Source organism: Phacochoerus africanus, chromosome 14, assembly GCF_016906955.1.
Source record: "Phacochoerus africanus isolate WHEZ1 chromosome 14, ROS_Pafr_v1, whole genome shotgun sequence".
Taxonomy (NCBI): domain Eukaryota; kingdom Metazoa; phylum Chordata; class Mammalia; order Artiodactyla; family Suidae; genus Phacochoerus; species Phacochoerus africanus.
This window is the reverse complement of record NC_062557.1, coordinates 31,231,849-31,256,597: the sequence shown is the minus strand read 5'-3', so window position 1 is coordinate 31,256,597 and position 24,749 is coordinate 31,231,849. Positions and strand designations below refer to the sequence as shown.

Below are 24,749 nucleotides of genomic sequence, written 5' to 3'. Positions count from 1 at the left end.
GCTCAGCAAGGGGCAAAGGAAAAAGGCAGGAACTGCAACCATCTGAATGAAATAAAACCTTACTCAATCACCATTTGCCTCCTTCTTTGCAAATAGCTGCTTTTATAATTAAGGAAAATAAAACAAGCTTTATTTTATATTTATCTTCAGTCTTTTAATATAAGTTGTGTAAGATAAAACCTTGGCCAAAAATTCTGTAACTATTTCCTTTGTGGATGAACACAGACCACCTAGGAGTTTCTTTTCTCTCTTAATGAATAAATGTTCCTATTTTAAGAAGAAAATTTCTAGAAACTCAGCATAAGCAAACAACTGGCTTCCCCAAAGCCCCTGAAGTGTCACTACATACATCTCTGTGAATATCCATGGCCAGCACACACTTAGCCAGACAGGCCATGATCAACCACTGCTGCTGCTCCAGTTCATGTGGATTTATTTACCCTCTTTATACTCTCTGTATCTTTGTTATAGATTGTTTCATCCTTCATCGACAAGCCCCTCACCTGAAGGGCAGAATCTGATGACTGTAGATAAAAACCTTGCTTTTATGACAAAAACGTTCAGAAATGCCAGGACAGCTGATCAATAAGGTGTGAACTGGAGTTTGGCACTTGCCATCTGCCTCTATATGGATTAAATCATGTAGAGGAGCTCAGTGTGGAGGTCAAGAGTGAGGCACTCTGTGCTCTGGGAAAACTGGAAGATAGTTACTTTAGGAGAAGATTTTATGTGCCCAATTCTTGCATCTCCTCATATCTAGGAAAAAACTCAAATCCTTCATGGTGATGTCTGCCCCTTGGAGTCACCTTCTAGTAGTACTGTCTGCTCTAGTAGTACTTCTGCTTCTGGTAGTACTGTCTGCATCCAGTAGTCACCTTCACGAGACCAGCAGCAAACTTCTGTAAAAGATGTGCGTGGCTACATGCATCTACCCCCTCACCTTTATCACTTATATCTTGATATTTCCTCTTTCCTCTTGGGGGTGGTATTTCAGAACTATCTGAAATACAGCCTTCTGGGCTGTAGTTAAGTGGACAAAACAAAGGACGTCTCAATCATCTTTGAGTTTAGCCACTCTCTTTTGTTCCTACTACCTTCCCTTTGTTGCAAAAACTCCTATATATCCTAGCTTCCCCGTCACCTCCTTGCAGTGGTTTCTCAGGGCTACCTGAGATCCTGTCTCTCAGGCTTAAGTCCTAATTTTGCCCCAAATAAAACTTAACTCTCAACTTTCAGGTTGCGTAATTTTTTTTTTTTTTAAGTTGATAAAAGCAAAGACAGCTAAAAGTTAAGTAGAAAGTCATTCAAATAAGTGACTTGTCTGTCCAGGGCAATTTCTTAATTCACAAGTTTTTTTATGAGAAAAAAATGTGTACTTTAAAGATAGTATGTTTTAATCCACAAAATAATTTGAAAATTGGGAATGATATTGGGATACCACAACCTTTATGCCATCAGGATAGAGTTCCTCGGAGTTCCTGTTGTGTTGGCTCAGTGGTTAATGAATCTGAATAGGAACCATGAGGTGACGGGTTCGATCCCTGGCCTTGCTCAGTGGGTTAAGGATCCGGCATTGCCATGAGCTGTGGTGTAGGTCACAGATGCGGCTCGGAACTGGCATTGCTGTGGCTGTGGCGTAGGCTGGTGGCTACAGCTCTGATTAGATCCCTAGCCTGGGAACCTCCATATGCAGAGAGTGCGGCACTAGAAAAGCCAAAAAGCCAAAAAGCCAAAAAAAAAAAAGAATAGAGTTCCTGCCCTGATTATTTTCTTACAGTTATTAAATAAGGACTATAACTTCACAGTGGACTTACTAAAGGTACCAATCCATATCCATGTAAGTCAAAATGCTTATTCAATGACTACAGCCATCAATTTATTCCTATGTATTAAATAATATGATAGCTTATACAGATAAATTCTCTGTCCTGAAAAACATAAGCATTTCTTTCTTAGAAGACTGTGCGGCTTCATCTTTTTCATGGAGTAAATATAATCTGTAAAAAACAAATTTGGGGACTAAATTGATAGTACCTATTTTTCAGTATAGGTCCGTAATAGAAAACACAATCACTGTCCATGTATAAACTGAAAGCCACAATATATTGATAAACCAAACAACCTACTTTATATAAAAAAAGAAATTTTGATTTCTACAATAATATATAATTATGATGGACTCGATTTTCCATTAGAAAATGTTTTCATCTCACAGTAAGTGATTTGGGTATAATTATAACATATTTATCTAAATACTTTTCAATAATTTTTATTGTTCCAAGGCATTAAAATTTCTACTTGCCCACATCTTTATACTTGCAGATATATAATGCTTCTATTTTTCCTTTTCTTTTCATATTTGTTTTAAAACTGTTATGACTATAGTTGCCAGAAATTGTTTCTGATTGAAAGTATTTGTTTATGAACCCTCACATAACATCTTTCCGTCAGAGATGATCTTTTCCAAAATACTTTCCATGAGTATTTTGCCAAACCAGGAGTCTCTCATGCATATTCAACTTAGAATAGTGGCTTTCACTTAACAATGCATCCAAAACCAAACATCACATGTCCACACAAAACAGTTCCCTCTACTTTCCCAGTCTATTTATGCACCAAGGTTTTCTTTGTCATATTTGGCCCATTCAGTAAATATTTATTGATCATTTTTATGTGCTTAGCATTTTACTTGATGTTTGCTAGACAATGATTGACAAATAAACATGGACCCTAATCTTATAGAACATTAAAAAATCATAAATAAAGACATCATTAAAAATAGGAATAAGTACTAGGGAGGAAAAGTATTGAATACTATGAAAGAGTAACTCATAGCATAGACAAAAGTTAAACGCCTTAATACATAAATAACCCCAAGAAATCAGTAAGATAAAGAAAGACAAATAACAAAGAGAAATCAAGCATGTGGAACATTCAGGACACAAGTGTCCTTAAACATATGAAAATATGCTTAATTTCACTCTTAACAAGAGAAATGCAAATTAAACTAGTATGAGATGAAGTGTTCATCATGTCGGCAAAGGCTAAAAAGTAGTTTAATAAGACATTGTGTTGAGGGTAGGAAGAGGCAGTCATTCTCCTACTGATGGAAGAGTATAAATGTGATAGACCATATTTATGGGGAGAAACATGTCCAGATCTATCTAAAATTTTAAATGCTAACAGTAACAACAGTTGACCTTAATGGAGTGGGTACGTGCTAGACACTGCATTCTATGTGTACCAACTCTCCACACCTCACAACAATTCTAAGAGGTGCTATTGTTATCCCCATTTTCCGAATGAGGAAACTGGGGCATGGGAAGGTTCAGTCACTTGCCCAAGGTTATCAGCTAGCAGGTAGTAGAGCTCAGACTCTTAAGATGGCACTGAACTGTCTCCATGTACCATTTAATCCAGTGATTCTAGGGATTTACCCTGTATATAACCTTTACGTACAATATTATTAATTGTAAAAATAATTGTAAAAATAACCACTAATTAAATAATCTAAAATAACAAAGGGGGGCTGATTAAAGACTATATATCAAGATGATGGATATTGTTCAGCTGTAAGTAAGAATGAGGAAGTAATTCATGTACAGTTTGGACAATGGGATGTAGGATGAAGGAAGGCTCTCTGGAATTGCTAGAGTCGAGTCATCCAGGTGCAGACATGGGAAAGACACTCTAGGCTGAATGAACAGCAGAGTGCAAAGGCTCGGGGATGGGGAGCAGCTCGGCACATTTGAGGAACTGAGGGATCACTGTTACTGGAGCATAGTCTGTGAAATGGGGGGGTGGTGTGCAAGATTTGGCTGAAGAGACAGACAGATATGACTATGCAGGGTTTTGCAGGCCATTTTTAAATTGTTTGAAAGTTTCTTAAAAGGGAAGCAGGAGCTCTACTTCTGTTTAAGATGAACAAAGCTGCAAGAGAATATTGCTCCCACCATATGCAGGGAAAGCTGCACAGCCTTAAAAAAATAGTTGTTTTTTTTTTTTTCCCAGTTCCTCAGAGACTTAGTTCCTCACCTGAGCTGAACCTCAGATGAAATGAATTCCAAGGGCGACAAGCCCCTCTGAGGAAAGATCGGGGCCCATGAACTCTTTCTCACTTGGCAGAGCACAGGAAGAAGTGTTGCCATAAAGTGGGTAAGAAGAAAACATCTAAAATTATAATAAATTTTGAAAGCCTGATTGTGGGCTAGCCGGAGTTTAGTGTCCCTGGGAGCCCTAGACACAAGAGCACCTACTCTCCCTAAATAGCTCTTTGCTTGGGATATAGGTTGGGGGTGGTCAGGGACCTGAGAGAGCCTCTGGGTGGAGCAGGCACATGCAGGACAGCAAAGGTTCCAGGGCGGGGCAGGCATATCACCCATGCCCTGGGCTCTCTCCTGGTAGGAAGTAGCTGTGGCTGCAGCTGGGGGAGAAACAAGGGACACTCCCACACCCTGGACAGGACTCTGAGTGACAAATGACAAGTCCTCTGTTCCTGGGGGAGGGTCAGGAGACTGTCACATCCTCAGTCCCTCCCAGACTCCAGGAAAACCCCATGTGTTCACATCCTCAGTCCCTCCCAGACTCCAGGAAAACCCCCTGTGTCCTGGAGGGGCAGGTAGCAGTCTTCACTGCGCAATGAAAATAAGTCACTGGAGATGCGAGGGCAGGAAACCTTTCAAATCCAGAATCCTGCACTAACGAGAAGCAGAGGTTGCCTTCCACAAGGAGAGGGGCAGGAAACTCACCTGAGCACTTAATAGGAAGTGGGGTTACTTGCCACCAAGGAGGGACAGGAAGGCTGAGAAAATCCTACCCCTGAGACTTGGGCACAGGGCCTGCCTAAAAACCAGAGGCCAGAGTAGGGAAACCAAGAGCCTCTCCCACATCCCACACTCCGGACATCCACCGAGCACTGAGCTGTCTACTCTGGGGGAGGGCAAGAGAGCCAACAGTAAATAGCCACTGTGATGCGGGTGTGTGGAGCCTGCTGCCAGCTGAGGATGCAGCAGGAGTACTGAGAGCCCCCACCCCCAGCTCCCCAGACCTCGCATAAGCACAAGAGAACAGCAGACAAGCACTTGAGGAACTGGAAGTCTCTGGTAAAACTCAACAGTAGAAACAAAATGCAAACCCAGCTTGCCCACAAATGCGAGAGAATAACCCTCCTCCACTAATGGCAGTCATCTTGCCTGGCTTATAGGGTTATCATGAGACTCTTATTAGATAATACATACCCATACAATGATATACAAAAGGAGACCACTATTCAGAGTAAGGAAAATAACAGCTCCTTCTTCACTGTTTATGGTTCTAGAGATATAGAGCAATTTGGATGCTTAATATAGGAAAGGTATTTAAATTATCTACAGGGGAAATCTCCATTAATATACAGGGATATTTTTTACAATCCTCTCCTCAATACAGGAAATTATATAGTCTCTATTTCAATCATTATAACATCCGATAAAAGAATAAAAGAAACCAGTGGGATGCTCTTGAATCTCAACGAGTAAGATGATGATCAGTGTTTAACAACCAGTTCTTAGAGGGCCAGTGGAGCCCTAATTTGTAGCATTCCTTGATTTCCTAGGTATAAAAATACCTACCATGACTGATTCCCAGCCACTAATGTCATGTCACTGACTAAAGAGTTGAGAGGTGGAGTTCCTGTCGTGGCTCAGTGGTCAACGAACCCGACTAGGATCCATAAGAACTTGGGTTCCATCCCTGACCTCACTCAGTGGGTTAAGGATCCGGCATTGCCGTGAGCTGTGGTGTAGGTTGCAGACGCGGCTTGGACCCTGAATCTCTGTGGCATAGGCCAGTGGCTACATCTCTGATTTGACCCCTAGCCGGGCAACCTCCATAATGCCGTGGGTACAGCCCTAAAAAGACAAAAAAAAAAAAAGTTGGGAAGAAATATGCATGATATAGTATTCCCAGACATGAAAGACACAAATAACCTCAAGAACAAAGATAAGGAAAGGAATTAGGAAGTGGTAAATTTTGAGTATTTAGCTATAATTTTCAATTTAAACATTTCAATTTTTAATAATGACTATGTTTCACAATTAATTCACAAAATTCTTGCAAGCCAGTACTATCCAGCTTCAGGATAAGCTCCTGGCCCTAGCATTATGTTAAAAAACAAACAAACACTTAGAATAGATATACAAGGAGATCCTGCTGAATAGCATTGAGAACTTTGTCTAGATACTCATGTTGCAACAGAACAAAGGGTGGGGGAAAAAATGTAATTGTAATGTATACATGTAAGGATAACCTGACCCCCTTGCTGTACAGTGGGAAAATAAAAAAATTAAAAACAAAACAAAACAAACAAAGGATAGAAATACTGTTTTATGCAAAAGTTGATTACATTAAACGGGTATCAATCTCTAATGATGTGGAGAATCACTGCCCTAACAATAAACTATTTTTCAATGTTCACATAAAGAGTTTTCTATGTGTCTGACATTCTTCCAAGCATTTTATAATGTTAACTCATTTTATCCTAACAATCACTTGAGATAGGGGCTAATTAACCTCATCTTTCTGAGGAATCAAGAGGTTTAGGGAGTTCCGTCGTGGCTCAGCGGCTAACAAATCCAACTAGGAACCATGAGGTTTCGGTTCGATCCCACTGGCCTTGCTCAGTGGGTTAAGGATCTGGCGTTGCCGTGAGCTGTGGTGTAGGCGGCAGACACAGCTTGGATCCCAGGCTGCTGTGGCTGTGGCATAGGCCAGCGGCTATAGCTCTGATTAGACCCCTACCCTGGGAACCTCCATATGCTACGGAAGCAGCCCAAGAAAAGGCAAAAAGACAAAAAAAAAAAAGAGGTTTAAGTAACTTGCCCATTGTCACATTGCTGATAAATGGTGCAGTCACAATTTGAATCCAAGCAATCTGGTGTTACAGACTATGCTGCTTTCATTTCCCTAATTCCTGTTAGCATTGCCAATGATCAATATTTTTAAATGGTCTAAAAATAACATTTTGAAGAAAAAAAGAAAAAAAAAACACTTGACACCTCAATTTCTGCATTATTACCCAGAGAAATGTACTTCTGAAATAAACTGAGATAATTTTTAGGCTTGAACACAAAGCAGTCTATTTTAGAGACGTTTTAGATTTATGATTGTACAAGTTAATTTGTAGGTATGAAATGCAGTGCCAATTTTAAAATAACTACTAGCTAATTTTCCTATGAGAAATGAATCTATTATACTGAGAGATGGTTGTAACCTATAAATAACCAAATAATGCAGTATTTTAAGTATAAAAACTTTTTAAGGAAATAATTTATTAACTGTATTAGCAGACAAATTTGGACTCGTGACTTGATTTTTTACCATATGGTTACATATATCATCATTTGAACAAACTAAAAAGCAAATGACATATAATATAGGAAGATTTTATGCTTTTATATTTACATGCCTCAAATTCAGAAGTGAAAATGTTAATTAGACATAAATTATTTCTAGCTAGAATTCACTCATTGAACAGGTTAAAAGCTGTAATATATTAAAGGAACAACACGATAAAAGCATTTCTAGAGGTTATTTTGTGGTTCATAGTCCTCTTTATCTTATCACTCTTTAGGGGTAAATACTACCCACTTTTAGGAGGAGAGAAAATGCTGACATTCATTTTATACATTTCTTTCCCCAACAGATGCAAAAGTCAGTATTTTTACAGTTGAAATTCTTCTCATATTCCCAGTTAAAATCATGGGGTGATTTGATTTCCTTGAACTCTGATGTGCAGATATTAGAGAAGCCAGCTGAAATGTTCTTTCTTACGCTGCTAGCTTTCATCCTGTGAGCCAAACTGAAGGCGAGAATGCAGGATTTCACTGGCAGTTGTCTCTGGGCATTCTGACAATACTGGGAGAATGATCTGGTTTAGGTTGTTTGGCTTGAAATCGACAGCATACAACAGACTTCATTTTATGCGCTAATAAAACAGCACAAAACTTGCTGAAGCTTTTCACTAGAGATGAGATCTCTCTCTGCATAACCAGACTAAGAGGTGGTGGTGGTGGTGAGGGGGTGTGTGTGTGTTGTGTGTGTGTGCGCACATGCGCTCCTAATTCCTTTCAGATTTTCTTTAAAGCACTGCTATTGCTACAAAAATGAAAATATCAAGAGGTCAGTGACTGTGGAATATGAATTAGTCAACAACATACTTCAAGGGAAGAAAACAAAATGCGTTTTCCCCTTTCTTCTCCATTTGGCAAGACTGATTTTAGTATCAGAGGTGGTAGAGTTGCTTTCAAGCAAGCTTGATTTCCATGGGTTAAAGGTCTCATGGAAATACCTTTAGTATTTGGTATTTTTGGTAGTCCAAAATGGACACTAATATTTGCCTGCAACTAACAGCTGTCTAAAAGGAACAGCTAGACAGACTTGATTTAGGAAAATAGGAACAGCAGCTTTTTGACTAGGTCAAAATGTTAGATTCAAACTGACAGGGAAATTAGTGTTTCTCTTTAGGTGATTTCATGAATATTTCTATAGTTCCTACCACCATATTTATAAAAGTATCCCATACCAGAATACCAGAATTCAAAAAATTAAATATTATGGAGGTAAGCTTTTGAGAAAACATACTTACTGTCCAGGGTTGTGTTAATTTTCTACTCTTGCATAACATATTACCACAAACTTAGCAGCTTAAGATGACACCCATTTACTGGCTCACAATCCTGTAGACTGGAAGTCTCTGCCTGGGGTATCAAGGCTGAAATCAAGCTGTCACTCGGGATGAGTTTTGATCTTGGGGTTCTAGAGAAAACTTGCTTGCAAATTCATTATTGTTGTCTACAGAATCTAGTTCCTTGCAGCTGCGCATAAGACCGGAGTCCCTGTTTTCTTGCTGGATGTCAGATGGGGGCTGCTCTCAGCTCTTAGAAGTAGCTGAAAATTCCTTGCCATGTGACCCGCCTCTATGTTCAAGCTAGCAATGGCATGTAGAATCTTTTTCATGCTTCCAATCTGACTTCTCTGTCTCTAATTTCTAGACTCAGATTTAAAGGGCTCATGTGAGTAGGGCAGGCCCACCAGGATAATCTCCCTGTCTTAAGGTCAAGTAATTACATATGCAAAGTCTCTTCATAGCAGCACCCAGATTAGCATTTGGTAGAGGTGACTGTTTACTAGGGCCAGGAATTTGGAGGCCACCTTAGAATTCTGCCTACCACAATGTTCATATTATTTATTTCACATAACATCTGAATCAGAGATGGGGCACCACCTTTTTATTTATTTATTTTTTGTCTCTAGGAAGGGAGATATCTTTGACAAAAATATGTCAAAAGCCACATACAAATAAAAAGACCTTCATAACTAATTTCCATTTTTAAAAAGGCATATAAAATATCAAAGTATACTACAATTTAAATTAGTCATCTGATTACAAATTCCCCCCCAATAAATCCAGATAACTAAAAAACAATTTTGTCTTTCATCCTGCAGTCAGAGAGAGAAAGTTATAAAAGAGGAGAAAGGGGAGGAAAAAGAGGAGGAAGCAAGCAAGGGAATGAGAGATCATAAGGTAGGAAAGTTGTAAGGAGATTTTAAAAACACGTATTGCTCTTAACTAAATTGGCTATGAACTCTTATAGTTGTGTATAATTATAAGCCACACCAAGGAAAAAAAGGAGAGAGAGAGAGAGTACATAAAAGGGATTATGGCAAGTTAAATTTAGGCATAGTAAATTTGGGCAGACAAAGTGGACTTGGAGATGGTAGACTCAAATCTCCACATTCTATCTATCTTGAAATCTGATCTGGAGTCTCATCCAAGTTATTACTGGTACAGTTAGTCAAAATCTCCCTCATTCTTGTCTAGCATGGTAACCTCCTGAACATTCTCAGCAGTGCTTCTGGCTCTTACTTACCTAGACTCTGGGTCTGTCAGAAACTTCACTCAACACTTTTTCTACTCATACTTGTTGAGTGACTACTATCCAAGGCCTGGTCGAATGGTGACCAGATTCAGAACAGTGCCTCACACACATATCCTGGGCACTCAAAAAATATTTGTTGACTGACTGTGGGAATTTGCCTCCCATGAAGGCTGATGATTCAGTGATTCCTACACATATTTGAAATTTTATTGTTGTTATAAGATCTTTGTACTCATCAGGGGAACATTCTCACAAATATTTGCACAACTGTTATTTGTGGATTTTGATAACAGGATAGTGGAGGACCAAAAGATATGCAATTTTAGACATACCGTCACAGACCAGATGAAGTTAAGATCATTTATGTTTCCGCCCTGAGGATAAACAATGCAATTCCAGGCATCGTTAGTCCCTAATCATATAGTACCTTGCTCTAACATCTTTGTCTTTAAATTTTTTAAAAATGTGATTATCCGAAAATCTATTAAGGATGTCACACTATTTTGAAATAAAATCAGAAACAATCACAAAAACAAATTTCTTTTGGCTATCTTCCCTTAAAAAGATTTGTTTAAATTTTTCTTAAATGCATTTTTTAAAAAAAAAAAGATGTAAAGAAAAGCAATAAAAACACTTTAATAGAGCAAGTAAAATTTTCAAACAATAGCTTTCATGCATCCAGATAAACTCAATATTGATTAAAGAGTTACAAACTCAGATTAAAAGAACTTTGCTCTTTCTCTTCTGCAAATATTAGTGTTAACAGTATAATAGATTACCACTTAAAAAATTAAAAATCTATAGCATGGCATTTAAGATCTTTTTAAAATACACATCCACAGAAAGACATATACTTGAATGTTCACAGAAGCTTTATTCCTAACAGCCCCACCTGGAAGCATTCAAATGAATGTCCATCAATTGGTGACTGGATAAATAAATTGTGGAATATCAATAAATGAAATACTGTTAGAGTCTATTTATATGAAATTTTAGAAAAGGCAAAACTGTAGCCACATAAAGCAGGTCAGTGGCTGCCTGGGACCAGGGGTAATAGAGCGGACTGAATACACCGGGGCACATGAGAAAGTTCTGGCGTAATGGAAATGTCCTGTAATACGATTATGGTAATACACCACTGTATACATCTATCAAAACTCAGTGAATTCTATACCTACATTTTACTGTATGTAAATTATTCCTTTTAATTTAAAACTTTAAAAAGCAGAGGAAAAACTCTTAAAACAGCAGGATAAACAACCCCATTTTAAAAAAGACACTTTATTATATGGCTTTAATTTCTTTTTCATCTTTATGTCCTATTAGTTCCACTTAGTGTCTAGTCACTGAGGTATTTCCCAGAAGTATTGACTTTTCTCCTTCTATGGTTTTTTAGATGCTGTTCTTTCTATCCAGAATGCTTATCACTGTGGAATATGTTCACTCAATAACCACCTTTGGATGACTTCAGAGACAACGGTCATGTACCAGAGTCCCTTTGTCCGATTACAGGCAGGTCTTTAAATTTAGAGACTTCAAGTCTATCTAGGTTTTTTTATTTGATGTACAGTTTATATATAATAAAATGCACAAATCTTAAGTTTTCATTCACTGAATTTTGACACATGTTTACACCTATGTAATCTAAAACTCCATCAAAATACAGAATATTATTATGGCCTCATAAAGACAACTTTTCCATTGATTCCTACCACCATTCCCCAGAGGCTACCACTGCTCTAAATTTTAAAGACACTATGTTTTTTACTTTTAGAATTTCAAATTGGTTTAAAAAAGGATATCTATTTCTCTAATTACATATCCTATCTTTGCATTCATTGTGAATATATTTTCTTTTTCTTTTTGTCTTTTTGCGTTTTCTTGAGTTGCTCCCATGGCATATGGAGGTTCCCAGGCTAGGGGTCTAGTAGGAGCTGTAGCCACAAGCCTACGCCAGAGCCACAGCAATGTGGGATCCTAGCCACGTCTGCGACCCACACCACAGCTCACGGCAACGCCAGATCCTTAACCCACTGAGCAAGGCCAGGGATCAAACCCTCAACCTCATGGTTCCTAGTCGGATTCGTTAACCACTGTGCCACAACGGGAACTCCGTTTGTGAATATATTTTCTTATACTTCACTGAACATAGTTATAATAAGCACTTTCAAATCCTCGTTCCAACATTTCGATCTTTTGGGAGTTGGTATCTTCCCATTGTGTTTTTACTTAAGAATGGTCACATTTTCCTCTTTCTTTTTACACTGAGTAATTTTGGTTTATATTTGGAAATTATGAATGTTATTTTGTAGAAACTCTGAATTCTGATATATTTTTGTTTTTGCAGGAATTTTACTTGGTTGGACTCAAGCCCTAAGATCTACCTCTTGGGCAATGGTTCAAATCTCAGTTCAGGGTTTTGTTTTTGTTTTTGTTTTTAATCTCCTTGGCTGGGCTGTTGTAATCTTCCCTAGGCTTGTGTAGTTTGGGGACAACCAGAGAGTTGGGCAGAGTTTATGCACAGAATGTGGGGGGCCTAGGATCTGACAGTCTCCTCTCTAAGCCTTCCTTCCTCACTTTCCAGCAGTATTGGTTGCCTCAAACTTAATCTTCTAGTTTTAAGCCAAAGAGATTTCAGGTTACCAGAGTTTTACTGTCCCATGAGTCCTGCTAGGTCTTGGAGAAGGGTGAGGCAAGCAAGGTGTCCATGGTGCAAAATTTGAGAAGGCGCTCACCCTCAAACTCATGCAAGTGCAGAGTCAGCACCCAAGAGTGAGTGCCTCCTTAAGAGGGCCTTGCTAGCCTTGCTGTAAGTCCCAGCCCTGGGTCCTGCCCTCAACTTGAAAGTGGAATGAAAATAAAAAACCTTATCTCATGTTTATTCCTTCTTCCAAGTTTTGACTAATGTCCAGAATCCGTATGATTTTACTTAATCGCCACAGGCTTTAGGTCGCTGTTTTAATATTTTGCCCAGAGTTTATATTTAGTTCTGCAAGATGGTTAGTCTGTCAGGAGTTTACTCAGCTATACTGGAAGTGGAAATCTCAGAATCAAAGAATTTTGGGAGTCCCCCTAGTGGCTCAGCGGTTAACCAACCCAACTAGGATCCATGAGGATGTGGATTTGATCCCTGGCCTTGCTCAGTGGGTTAAGGATCTGGCACTGGTGTAAGCTGTGGTATAGGTTGCAGGTGTGGCTCGGATCCCACATCGTTGTTGCTGTGGCTGTGGCGTAGGCCAGCAGCTGTAGCTCTGATAAGACCCCTAGCCTGGGAACTTCCAGATGCCACAGGTACAGCCCTAAAAAGCAAAAAAACCAAAAAAACAAAAAACAAACAAACAAACAAACAAGAAAACCAAAGAATTTTTGAGTGGAAGGAGATCTTAGAAATTCTTCTATTCAACTGTCTGGTTGTATAGAGACTGATACCAATACAGGTTAAAAAGCTTTGTCATAGAGTCAATTATAGGAAAGGAAGGACAGTAATGTAACTTCTAATCTAGTCATCTTCTGCTATTCCACTCTGTAATGATGCTGAAAGAGCAACATCTGTGCCAAGTGCCAAGTGTGGCACTCAGACTTCTCTTTCAAATGTAAATAGTGTGTCAACTCTCAATTATTAATTACTGCCTGCTTAAGAGTTTGCTATTGTTATGGAGTGAATATTTGTGTTCCCACTAAATTCACACCCCCAGTGTGGCTGTATTTAGAGATGGGGGCATCTAAGAAAGTAATTAAGGTTAAATGAGGTCGTAAGGGTGGGGCTTTGATCTGGGAGGATTATTGTTTTTATAAGAAGAAATTCCTGACCCCTCTCTCCCTCCTTATGTGGGCCCAAAGAAGAGATCATGTAAGCACACAAGGAGCTGGTGGCTGCCTACGAGCCAAGACGATAGGCCTCAGAATAAAACCAACCTTGCTGGTATCTCGATCTTGAACTTTCCAGCCTCCAGAACTGTAAGAAATAAGTTTCTGTTGTTTAAGTACTCAATTAGTGGTATTTTGTAATAGCAGCCCAAGCTGGCTGATACAACTATGAAAATGGATCCAAATTTTGCCCTCGACAAAATTACTTCAGCGTGACTACACAGAGGTAAATTCATATTCTTTTTAAAAAGAATTTGAACTCATACAAGAGTAAAAATCTGCCAATTGGTATGATAAATCTAAAATTTTTGGGGGGGCTGTGTCCATGGTATGTGGAAGTCCCTGGGCCAGGGATTGAACCTGTGTCACAGCAGGGACCTGAGCTGTTGCAGTGATGATGCCAGATCCTTAACTGGCTGAGCCACAAGGGAACTCCAAATTAAATTTCTTTCGAGTGCTAAACCCAACATTTTAGGTAAATTTGCTGAGATGCTGGATGGGAAAAAGTGTTTCTAAAACAATTTCATCCTATTGTTTTTCCTTCTTTATTTTTAAATACATGTATTTTAAATGCATATATATGTATATATATAAAACAAATAATATACAGCAGAGTCTATTCTACAAATGCCTTATAGAGTCACACCTTCCAAAACAGCAGGTAAACTGGCATCATGTAAGAGTGACGCCTGAACACATAGCCCTTATTTGCATCTTTTCATCTGGCAGCACTTAGTAAAAATCATCTATGAGAGGGAACAAAATATGAGAGTTATTTCTCATTTGACCAGTAATGACAATAATTTCTGATAGTTCAGACTAAAAACACTTACTTGAATTATAAATAGTCAAAATTCTTTTATATAGTAATTTTGTTTGACGGATGCAAACAATCATTCCAAGTAAATAAGATGCCAATCCTGCCAACTCTCCCCTTAACTTTATACCATCATATCCAGCTTTAGGAAGGCCCTAAAGTATTTATTTCCCTTTCATTTAATTATCTTAAGTTACTGAACAAAAAAGAAAAGCTGTTATATTTGAGGATTCTGATAACAAAAGTACTTAGGCAGGAGATTATCTAACTACTATGTTGGAATTTGGGGTTCTTTGAACAATGCAAGTTTTAGGACTGGAGTTTGAGGAAAACCTTCCAAAACTGTATGTCTGCTTTAATTAACAACAGAAAAGAAGAGGAATAACAAACACAAGGAATATAAACTCTAAATTTGAATTTAAAAAGGAATTAGTGAAATTTCTGAGAGTTTCTTTTTCTTTTCTTTTCTTTTTCTTTTTTGCTTTTTAGGGTCACATTGGTGGCATCAGGAAGTTTCCAGGCTAGGGGTCCAATCAGAGCTACAGCTGCCAGCCTACACCACAGCCACAGTAACACAGGATCTGAGCCACGTCTGTGACCTATACCACAGCTCACGTCAACACTGGATCCTTAACCCACTGAACGAGGCCAGGGATTGAGCCTACACCCTCCTGGATCCCAGTCTGGTTTGTTATCGCTGAGCCACTATGGGAACTCCCTGAGAGTTTCTAATTAAGAAAATTTAGTTTCCTATTTTCAAGTACACTTTGATTTGAGATAATAATCTTCAAGGATTATTAAAGACACACACACATATTATTTACTTTTTTAAGGCCGCACCTGTGACATATGGAAGTTCCCAGGCTAGGGGTCCAGTCAGAGCTGTAGCCTCTGGCCTACACCACAACCACAGCAACTCCAGATTCCAGCCCTGTCTGTGACCTACACCACAGCTCACAGCACGCCTGATCATTTAAGCCACTGAGAGAGGCCAGGAATCGAACCCTCATCCTCATGGATACGAGTCAAGTTCATTACCACTGAGCCATGATGGGAACTCTTAGGATATATTTTAATGATTGCGTAAAATATTTTTACCGAAAATGTTAAGTATTTATAGCTAAATAAGTGCTTCAACAGTGCTTAAACATTTCTTCTTTTACTTAAGGCAATCTCCTTCTAATTCTAATATTTTAATTTGCTTAGAAAGTCATATATCAACACATATATCTAAATATGTGAAATTACAGTCTAGAGATAAACTTCTGATTAGCTCACGTTAATATTTTCATAAATTCAAACTAGATGGAGTTTAAATTAAGTAACTTCTATGAATTATATAAGTAGGTTTATTGAGTAAAATTTATCTTCATTTTTAAATAGAGTCGACTCTGAAAAAAAAAAAAAAAACTTAAAATTTTCCAGCCACTCTCAATTTTTTGCTTTTCCCCAATACCAGCCATGTTCCTCCAACTCATCATTGCATTTGCTCAGGCTATTAACTCCACCTACAGTTACTAACTCTTTCTTCCCTGCTTGTAAACTTCTGCTCACCGAACTAGAACCAGCTTAAATAGTACTTGTTCTGTGCATCCTCCCCCAATTTCCTTGGCAGAGGTCATCTTCTCCTCCTCTATGGTAGTTCTGTGGTTTGTTCCAGTTTCCATCACAGCACTTATCACTCTTTAATGTCAAACACGAGTTCCTTGAGGGCACTGACCATGTTTTATTTATCTTTGTATCACTTTCTGGTTCACAGTATAGTCTTTGGTGCAGAGTAAATATTCACTAATGGTTTGTTGAGTACTGACATCTAGGAATTACAACTTAAGTTCAGATTTTTTTTTTTTTTTTTCCTTTTTACAGCTACACCTGTGGCATATGGAAGTTCCAAGACTAGGGGTCAAATTGGAGCTGCAGCTGAGGCCGACGCCACAGCCGCAGCAATGCTGGGTCTGAGCTGTATCTATGACCTACACCGAGCTTGCAGCAATGCCGATCCTTAACCCATTGAGCTGGGTGTTGAACCCACAACCTCATGGAGACTATGTTAGGTTCTTAACCTACTGAGCCCCAATGGGAACTTCTTATCTTTAGATTTTTAAAAGCAAGATTGCCTGGAGAATTTAGGAAAAATGTGGCATATTAATTAGGAATGTTTTCAAGTGAAAGTGACAGACTACCTAATTAAGGGGGCGAACAAATAGGAGTTTATTTTTAGAGGCTGGAGTTTGCCCAACAATAACATCAAAGTCCCAGGTTCTTTCTTTCTACTTCAGCATCCTTAGGGCAACCTTTTATTTGTACAAAGCCCTCCAAAGCTACAGACATTATATCTATATTGAAGGCAGGAAGAAAGGCAAGAGAGGTGGCCACAGCCTCCATTCTTATCCATTAATTAAAATTTTGCAGAAGTTCCTAAGCAGATTTTCCATCATATCTCATTGGTCAGGATTGGGTTGAGGGGCTACCCTCAGATGCAGGAGGCCGAGAAAGCAAGTTTCTGGTTTTACAGTTTCCAATATGACAGAGTGAGTCGGCCATACATAGCAGAAACAAAAGGACAACAGGAGAGTGGACTAAGGTTAGTTAAGATATTAAGGTACCTGATTTGTCAGAATGAGTGTGCCTGAGACCTTGGGGACCCTAGGGTATCAGTACGAATGTGCATATGGTTAATTAATGTTACAATATTTTTTAAGCCTGTGTTGCTCATAATGGCACAAATAATGAGATATCTGTTTCAATCTTGCATCTCGTAATTCTTTCAGTGCTTTTAAATTATGACGGGTTTTCTTTATTTTCCATTTGCTCCAATTTCCTTTTGGTTCCATCCCTGCCATTCAAAATTTCTCAGAGCCAAGTCTTAAATGTTTCATTCTCTATAAATGCTTTCCTGACTTTACAACAATTTCCCACATTGATCTTCTGAGCTGTTAGCACTTTTTACCATTCATAAAATACTTAATTTTTAATTTAGCATTATGACAATCAGTTATTTTTTTCTCCTCCTTCTGTAGACTGCTAGCTTCTTGAGGGTATTGAGTCTTACTCAGACATACTTGGTTCTAAAACATTTATTTTTTGAATTGAATATTTAATTCATGTCCTTTCATTTGCTTATTCAAACTCTTAGTTTTGGAGGGAAGGAAATGGAAGGTAAAACTTACATGTATAAGAACAAGGCCACTGCTGGTCTATGGGGACATAAAAACTAGAAAAAAGAGGTTCTGTTCTGAGTTGAAAATGTGCAAGGGCTGGAAAATAGAACCTCTATGAGCTGATGCAACTCAGCTATGGAGCTTGGAAGGCTGGTGGTCCTTCTGTAAAAATTATAAAATGGCAGTCCTTCCTCTAGGAGATGCAGTGCTGTACCACAGCATCCAGGTGGGCGAATATGGCAGGGATGGTGCTTCAGGCCCCATGTACTCTCCTGACCTTTACAATATGCTCAATGCTCTCCTGCAGCCATACAGAGGCATTTCAGAAGTTCCATTTTCATCCAATATATCTACAAGTCTTTTATGATTTCTCCTGGCTCTGTAGTGATGGGAAATATAGGAGTTGGCATTTTTGCATAGGTCTAATGGTCCAAGGTTCTTGCTCATAAGTGAGTGAAAATTTGTTCTCCTGTTGCTTCTATCTGACGGTCCAAAGACTTAATTTTTGATGCTATATATAATAACCATGTCTCAAAGCAATGAACATGTCTCTGGCAGGAAGCCACATCCTCAGCAACACAAAAGTAACAGAATGTTGTGAAACTGTTTATAGATAGGGACCATGGACATATGTATTTGGTTATTAGATATCTGTGTATGTGTACAAAAAATCAGTATTTAAAATCCAATAAATCCAACATAAGATTCTAATTTGTAAATTCTTGCAATCATTTCTATTTTTCCCCCAATGGATCACCAAGCTATTATACCCTATTTTATTACCTACTCACTTTAATCACTTGCCATCCTACATTGTTCACTGACAATCTGACTATTAATATGGGAATTTTAATTCGAAAATATTATTATTGATGATTAAATACTTAGAGCTAAATTTATAGAACAGTAAGAACTTACATTTAGAATATAGCAACATTAAAAAAGATTACTTCTCATGTCTTCTAAGTATCTTGGGCAATGTCTGAAATTAGTTGCAAAGAAAATTTCAGAAAATAAGGGTTAAATTCTTTTAATTTATAATATTTTCTATTTGAGAAGTAGGCTTTAGTAACCTTAACTGTGGTTATGTTTAAGAAGTGAGACTATAATGTTGGTTTGAATTAATGAGTAATCAATTACATTCTTAAAGTTATCAGTATGATTAAAGTAAACAAAGGCCAAGTGCAGAAACAAAGGCTAGGTACAGAAGAACAATAACATGTACTTAGAAAATTCAAAATATCCAAACTTATTTTCCTTGTTTGAGGAATTTAAATATCAAAACCATGAAAGATAAAGAATAAACTTTTTTTTCTTTTTATGGCTGCACCTGTGGCATCTGGACATTCCTAGACTAAGGGTCAAATGGGAGCTGCAGCTGCTGGCCTACACCACAGCCACAGCAATGCCAGATCCAAGTTGCGTCTTTGACCTACATTGCAGCTTGCAGCAATGCCAGATCCTTAACCCACTTTGTGAGGCCAGGAGTCAAACCTGCATCATCATGGAGACAACATCAGGTTCTTAAGCCACAACAGGAACTCCAGGAATAAACTTTTATTGAAGATTTCACTTATTCAATGATAGTTTGTTAATCCCTTTTGGTAATGGAAGTAGGCTGAGTTAAAGTTTATTGTTGGAGAGTTTCCACTGTGGCTCAATGGTAACAAACCCAACTAGTATCCATGAAGGGGCGGGTTCTATCACTGGCCTTGCTCAGTGGGTTAAAGGTTCTTGTGCTGCTGTCAGCTGCGGTATAGGTTGCAGACACGGCTCAGATCTTATATTGCTGTGGCTGTGGCGTAGGCCAGTAGCTACAGCTCGGATTCGACCCTTAGCCAAGGAACTTCCATATGCTGCAGGTGTGGCCCTAAAAAAAGATTAAAAAAAAATTAAAGTTTATTGTTATATTAGCTACGGAGGAAGGTTAACCATCAACTAAGATATCATATATATGTGGATATATTTTTCTTTTATATTTATGTATTTTATTTTAAATCAAAACATGTAAGTATATAATCATTTGCCAATCTTTATCAGGCTATAATCTTTTTTTTTTTTTGCTTTTTAGGGCCACACCCGTGGCATATGGAGGTTCCCAGGCTAGGGGTGAAATTGGAGCTATAGCTGCCGGCCTACATCACAGTCACATCAACGCAGGATCCAAGCTGCGTCTGAGACCTACACCACAGCTCACGGCAATGCCACATCCTTAACCCACTGAGCAATGCCAGAGGTCGAACCTGCATCCTCATGGTTGCTAATCTATTTGTTAACCACTGAGCCACGATGGGAAAAGGAGAATCTCTTCTTTGTTGATCAGCCCTCTGATTAGGGTTCTGTGTTATTTTTCTTACAGAAACCACGCTCAAAATGCATCAGCTATTGCTTCCAGCTTCAGGTTCTTCAAAGTGGATTAAGAATTAAGAACTTTTATGAAACAATCCAAGAGCAGAGAAATCCTTCTAGACTTCTATATTTTCCCTCCAATCTTTTACAGATGACTCTCTTACATCTAATCAATAACATTAACTCACCTTTATCAAATCTCTCTAAAGCACTCAACTTAGTTTTGTAAAATCAATGTTTTCTTTCCACATTTCATCAAATTACCAAAATTACAATTAATTTATAGTGGCAAATACAACTAGCATTAGTCATTTTGGAAACAAACACAACTAACTCTAATATACATTTTAACTGGTAGCACTTTAAGTTTATTGTGGTTCTAGAAAGGGGCCTATTAAGATTGGTTAAGATAATTTCCACATTTGGAGAAAGTGGTCCTAAATATATATAATACATAATATAAATATATAAAATATAAAAATACAAAATGATACACATGATATATAATGATATATTATAAATATGTAAAATATAATTTTCCATCTAAATTTAGAAAATGGAAAATGTCATCTAAATTTTAAAGGATTATTCATTTTTAGTCCAGCTTCTTTCTCTAGAGACCTCTAAATGTTCCTAGGGTTCAGTCTTGCATCCACGTCTTTCCCCTTCTCATATTCTCATCCTAGGTGATCTTATCACTTTCCTAGCTTTAAAAATCCTATACATGCTGATGACTCTTACACTTATTTCTCCAGTCCAGCCTTTCTTCTGACTCTAAACGAGTATAGGCAATTTCCCAATAACATCTTCACTCAGATGTCTCACAGGCAAATTATACACAATTTTCCCAAAATTAAGTTTTGATTCCTTTCTCAAAAGTTGACCCTCCTTGAGATCCTCCCCATTTCACTAAAGGAATCCACTCTGGTCTCCTTTCATTTCTTGGAGTTGGAAGTTCTTTGCTCAGCCTAGAATGCTCTCCCCTTAGCTCATCAGAGAGCTGCCCTCTTTCAATTTCCTCTATGAGGGTAGAGGTCATATTTGTCATTCAGCCTTGTCTATTATGAACCTAACAAAACAGCTGACATATAATTGGTCCTCAAAAATGTTTGCTGAGTAAATAACACTTTATTCTTGTTCTTTAGAATACTTACCATAATTTGTAAGAATATAAATGACTTCTTAAAAAGTATCCAAATGTATGTTCCCAGAAGGTCATGTCTATTTTACTCCCCCACTTAGGACACAGTGTTTGACACACAGTAGGTATTCAATCAGTATTAGTTATAGAAAAGAAGAGGGAGATGAAGGAATAGGACAGATGACGAGATTGAGGGGGAGAACAGAGCCTACAGGAGAAGGCTTTATAGTGAGACTGTGGTAAAAATTCAAACACAAGCTCAAAACATTCAATTAATCATTCAGTTGTTTTGCCCACATAATGTAAACATCTGTACCTTTGGAAACAGATGAGTCAGTATTTCATCTGTAATACAGATGTGTGAGGTTATTTGGGTACAGCTGCAACTATCATTTTATTTTCTATCAGTACAGCCAATTTGGATAGAATTATACTCCTTTAAGATACACAATTCTTACGAGTGCTGTGCTATTTAGTCAAGGCCAGAGTGTCGGGAAGTCTTGACCATGTGATGCACATTCGCTGAAATAACCTGGAATTTGTCCAATCTGCTAACAGTAATGATACAGCATAATGGTTGCCTAAGACCTTTGTCATGATCAAAATCTGAATGGGCTACAAAGAGAAAATTTCACAACTAGTCTTTTTTATACTAAAGACTGAGCCACGAGGAAAAGCTAGACTATGGCTGAAATATGCTCCGTCACTTTACATATGACAGAACTGGATAGATGTTCATCATTTTTCTAGAGTGTAAATGCTCATTAAGAAAAAAAAAGAATGAGTTTTTTTTGGTCTTTTTTTCTAGGGCCACACCCCGCAGCATATGGAGATGCCCAGGCTAGGGATCCAATTGGAGCTGCAGCTACTGGCCTACGCCAGAGCCACAGCAACGCAGGATCCGAGCCGCCTCTGCGACCTACACCACAGCTCACGGCAACACCAGATCCCTAACCCACTGAGCAAGGCCAGGGACCAAACCCACAACCCCATGGTTCCTAGTTGGATTTGCCAACCACTGAGACACGACAGGAACTCCAACGAATGAGATTTTAATAGTAGACTATAATAACAAGAAAGAATCTTTGAAGAGAATTGATCAAAAATATTTGCTTAGTACATTATTAAAGAGTCAAGAATTCCAAGATTACATAAGGCATGGAAATAAGAAATTTCTTTATGTGTACAAAAAAGCATACTATTAAAAATATTGAGTGAATCTTTAAATATTTACTGCCTGAGAAATTTCTCTCTAGAAAGGTTCTTAATTATAAGAACTAGCTCATCTGCATTATAATGACACTAGGTATTCATTTTTTCAATTAATAAAAGTTTTTGAGTGCCTCTACATAGCTGACTCATATTTTATTATTAGTGGTAGGTGCGCAGAGAGGGAATGCACCGGTGTTCTAGAGGAAATACTACAGAGATTTGAAATCTAGGTCATATAACAGAGCACTGTCATAACAGAAGAGCACAAAGGCCCAATGTTTTTTTTGCCTTCCACTCAAATAACAAAATCATATTTAAACAAAAGTTAACAATTAACTGCTTTGTAATTATACTTGGTTAACTTACATGATAATTACATATAACCATAATTATCTTTTTGACCTCTTCACAGTCTTAACAGGTTATCTTCATAGTCAAGTAAATTTATATTCAGTGTGTACTAAGAACAAGCACTAGATAGAAAGCCAGATAATAAAATTTGTGCTTCCATGAAATTTTTTATTTGCAAATCTCAAAACTTCTAGATAGCAATTAAGTTTCTGTGGCATCATAAGGCAGTAGAGTTAAGATGGGGAAACTTGACTTGTCACATGGCGAGTCAACAACTAAACAGAAAAGAAAGCACACTTATTTTCATCCTCACACTCATTAAAACAAAAACAAAAAATGAAAAAAAAGCACACTTACTTTCCTGTGCATTCCAACAGATTTACTTGTCTTCCTGGTTTTTTGGATGTTATATTACGGTAAACACATATCTCTGTGCTATGATTTAGGCACTAATAGTCTTTGACAATAAAATATTTAATCTGTGTTCTCAAATGCAAATATACTACAAAGCAATGTTCTGAGTATCAGGTCTTTGAGTATATTTTTGAGTATATTTATTGGGCCTTTGAGCATTAAAAAATGTTTATAAATGTGTATATGTCATTGAACTTTTTTTAAAAAGCTCTTCAGACATGAGAAAGTAGTTTAGTGTTTTCATTTAAATATAAACAGTGGAGGCAGGATCAAGATGCTGGAGGAGTAAGATGTGGCGCTCACCTTCTTCCACAAACACATAAAAAAAAAAAAAAACCATCTAGGAGCTCCCGTTGTGGCGCAGTGGTTAACGAATTCGACTAGGAACCATGAGGTTGCGGGTTCGATCCCTGGCCTTGCTCAGTGGGTTAAGGACCCAGCATTGCCGTGAGCTGTGGTGAAGGTTGCAGACGCGGCTTGGATCCTACACTGCTGTGGCTTTGGCGTAGACTGGTGGCTACAGCTCCGATTAGACCCCCAGCCTGGGAACCTCCATATGCTGCGGGAGCGGCCCTAGAAAAAGGCAAAAAAAAAAAACCCATCTACATGTAGGATGATTGGCACAGAACATCTACTGAACACTGGCAGAAGAGCTTTAACCGCCCAAAAGGGCAAGAAATCTTCCACGTAACTGAGTAGAACAAAAGAGAGAGAGGAGAAAAAAAAATGGGAATCAGGACCAGCACTGCTAGGAGGGAGCTGTGAAAGAGGAAAGGAACCACACCCTGGGAGGCCACTTTAAACCCTCAAAAAAAAGGTGTAGCAGCCAGACTGAGGAGGGCAAAGCAGAAAGAGAGCCACACAGACCATTGGTACCACTGCCCCTGGACACCACAGCCTGAGATGCTTGGGCAGGAGCTGGGCACTAAGACTCAGGTTCCAGAGATTAGCTATGGGGAGAGGTTTAGGGCTGGCTGTGTGGAGACAGCCTGAAGGGCTAGGGAGCTATACACCTGGGGCTGGGGAGGGGAGTGCCACAGCTGAGGGAGCACGGGAGGAGGCTTGGGCCTGAAAGAGAAGCAAGGCGTCACTGTTGGGGAGGGCACAAGGAGGAGGGGTGGGACTACCATAGGAATATCTGTGGCCTCTAGGGCAGTGGGTTGCCTCTTGCAAGGGCTAAGGGTGGCAGGGGCAAACTGCTGCAGGCATCCCAGACTCCAGAGGTGGGCATGGCCCACCACAACTAGGGGTCCATGAACAGGCACCACCTATGGTCCTGGTCACCTCTGGGGTTGCTCCAGAGGAAGGAACTGCAATTGAGTGCCACCCATCACCCTCACTCCCCTGGGAATGCACATGCCCTGCTGTTGCCACTGCTAAAGGCTCTGGGCACTGCCTACACCTTCGTAAAGGTCACTTCTACTTCCCAGGGCCCTGCAACCAGAAGCAGCCTGTGCCACTTCCCCATGGGTCCTTGCCACTGTCAAGGGTCTTGCAACCAGGCACTGGCTACTGGCCCT

At 38.8% G+C, this 24,749-nt stretch overlaps 1 protein-coding gene across 2 annotated transcripts in view; it reads right to left on the bottom strand.

Moving 5' to 3' along the window:
* Nucleotides 1-24,749, bottom strand: part of STXBP4 (syntaxin binding protein 4) — a 191,474-nt gene that overhangs the window by 19,735 nt on the left and 146,990 nt on the right. The window lies entirely within an intron of this gene.